The sequence below is a fragment of the Camellia sinensis genome, chromosome 3 (genome assembly GCF_055761805.1).
Source record: "Camellia sinensis isolate YWXY chromosome 3, ASM5576180v1, whole genome shotgun sequence".
NCBI classification, from domain to species: Eukaryota; Viridiplantae; Streptophyta; class Magnoliopsida; order Ericales; family Theaceae; genus Camellia; species Camellia sinensis.
The window spans coordinates 118,496,412-118,499,830 of record NC_138963.1 but is presented as its reverse complement, the minus strand read 5'-3'; positions in this window follow the sequence as shown (position 1 = coordinate 118,499,830).

Sequence of the window (3,419 nt, the reverse complement as noted above, 5' to 3'; positions counted from 1 at the left end):
TCCAAATCTTTTAGATAACTATCGCAATACGTGCCTACTTCTAATTACATATAATATCCGCACTGTACACGTGCAATTTGTTGAATCGCGATGCTCAAACAGCATCAAAATTTGTTTTTGCTCAGATGAATAAAAATCTTGAAGTGAACTTTGTCAAATTCAATAATACCCCATTAAAGTCCAGAGGCATTGCATTTGCTTCATCTCTAATTTTTAGCCCTCTATTGTGTACTTTGGGGAGATGTCTCAATTTGGTGCTCTGTTGGGTTATGATTAGGAATAGAAATGTAATTCACCCCGTTTAGTAGAATTTTGAGAATCTTTTTTTTAATTTTTTTTCTCAAATAAATTTAATTAGTTTGTCAAAAATAATTCTTCAAAAATATCTTTAAAAATTATTTTCTTTAAAAAAATTCATATAAATTTATGATTATTTTCTATTTTTCATCAAATTAGTTTTATTTTAAAAAAAAATTGAATACTCAATCGAATAATGATAGGCTCAAAAGAATTTTAAAAAAAATGTTATATAAACTAATAAATTTTATTAAAAATTTGTTTACTGATTTGTTATGTAATAATAAAATTTTAAAAATTGAAATAGAAGTAATGTAATGTTATGATAGGTTCCCCATACTAAGAAATTTTTTAAAAATTATACATTATTAATTACACTTATTTTTAAACAAAACGCATATTTTTTTTACACATGTTTTAAGAATATATGTTAACAAAGTTCTAATTATTTTTATTTTTTATTTGTTTTGAGAAAAAGCAAATATCCATTAATTCTTGAAATTGTTTACAAGCCAAGCTAGTGTATGAGCTGGATTAATTACAGATCGATAGACTTTAGATAGTGCTAAGAAACTAAACACTTACTTGAAGATTTAATATCAGTTATGACACTGTCCATCATCCAGTCAGGCTTAAGATGCCCTCCAAGAGTATCCACCAGCATTTGGCTATCTGTAAAGATGGATAGAAAAGGTAAGATTCATTTGCACATCTCATTGAACAACTTCCAAACAAGTTCTTGCTTTTGCAGCATTTGGTGATGGTAGGTATAAGAAGGCAGCTTGTTGGTTCACTTGACACTGATTTATCATAGCAGACCCATGCACAACCGACTTGCCGGTTAGCTTTCCTCCGCAATCCATCAATCACCATGGTCCAAATTTGGAAATGCCAACTGTTAGCTAAAGAATTAGACAATATGCAGCAATTATCTGTGCTTGAAATGGTTTCCTGCACATGGCAATCATGAATGAGAGTACCAAAAAGAGGATTATGAATAGCACTTCAAAAGCATTCATTTGCAAATGTAATGGTTTGGTCGATTGAAAGGTATTGGTCCTGAAATGCCCGCTTGATTCCTTTGGTGCCAAATAGCTCCAAGTATAGCAATTGACTGTATTATTGTCTCCTAAAGCTGGACAAGTGAAAAAAAACATGTTCTAAGGTTTGAATATCAGATGAGCAACGGGGGCACTGGGAAATAATCCTCACTCTCTTTTTTTTTTCAAATTCCTTCGAACAGGAAGAACATTATGAAGACATTTCCATAAGAATGTAGGCCATTTAAGGGGTATTTTCTACTGCCATAATCGCTTCCAGATTCATAGTTGTCAATCTCGTACCGTACTAGAGAGAAAATAGAATACAAATAGGCTAATAATATTCCGATTAATTTCTTAGTGAGTACCGGTCAATTCTGTAAATATTGGACAATACCGGCCGGAAAATGTAATTTCGGTGGAATTAAACGGTACGCATGCAAAAGTAAATTTCTGAATTTTTTTATTTTATTATATATATAATCCATATATATTATCAAATATATTATATGATATACATTGTTACCTTAAGAAAATAAAACAATACAACTTTGAATAGTAATATTATTATATGTTTAAATTATTCACTACTCGACAATATTTTTAATACATACATAATATTTTTGTGATAAATCTGAAATGGTATCTACAAGCATACCGGTACTAAAAAATGGTACTTTGTTTGTGGGAGTCAAGTTAGGATAATAAAGAAGAAAATAAAATAAAATAAATCAATAAAAAAAAATGACCTAGTTTTTTCATTGTTAACTTGGTAAGACACTCCATTTTGTGTTCGAGTACAGTGATTATGACACATAATACCATAAGACAGGACTAGTGTAATTAAAAGTTATAGCTGTCTTTTCAAGTTCTTTTTTTTTTTTTGGTTAGGTCATGGTGCTTCCTCATTTTGTTCATTCACTGGTTTTATCTCCTTTTTAATTCTATGCAGTTGCCTTCACCATGATGAAAATAGAGTGTCCGATTTATCACAAAAATATGATGTTTGTGTTAAAAATATTGTCTAGTAGTAAATAATTTAAGCATATAATATGACCATTCAAAGTTGTTCAAACATACCGGTACTAAAAAATGGTATTTTGTCAGGTACTAAAAATTGGTATTTTGTCAGGTACAAAATTAACAAATTTGGAATAGATAGCTAGTTCAAACAATTACATCAATTAAACATGATTCAAATTTCCCTTGGGTAGCTAGTTGTTTGCTTAACATCAATTAACTATTGAAGAGAACTTTGGATCATTACATGAACTAGCTATCCAAGAGAACTTTGGATCATTATTAATTTAGGTAATTGCTTGAACTAATTCATATTTATATTTAGAACTTCGTTACCGTATATTCTTTATGAACTACAACAATGGGAAGAATTCATTGATAGGATGAAGGTAAAAAAAAGAATTGGAGATACCAAAGACAAATGAATTAGACATATAGGTTATGTTTGTTTGGGTGGTCATGAGTTTTGGATTGGACTAATAGTCCAATAAAATTATTAATCTGATATTTGGTTAAACAATTGAAGTACGGACTAATTATTTTAAACTTGACTATTAGTTAAGATAGGATACATAATCCAACAGATTCATAATCCTAGAACTATTAGTCATGAGAATACTGATTCAGTCCGCCCAAACAAACATGGCCATAAGGTTCTCAAAAAACATAAAATAAAATTAGACATAAACATACAAAAATATACCTCTTGTCTAAGTCAGACAACAAGAAATTATTATATTTTGTATTTGTTTAATTTCTCACCAAATCAAGAAATTATAAATATTTAATATTTAGAGCAAGGTTAAGTTACACTACTTTTCATAAGGTTTAGAGAAAACAGAATAAACCTTATAATTTTAACATAATTATATTAAGGCTTGAAAAACCCAAACTAACGTAGAAAATGTGCAAAAACTCAAGACAAACAAAAGAAAATATACATTTTTAATATAAAAGAAATGATAATATCAATTTTTATCCATATAACTAACAAATTATTGATGAAAATTGAAAATAAATGTCACGTGTATTAAAAGCTTAATGTAATGATTCAAACACAGC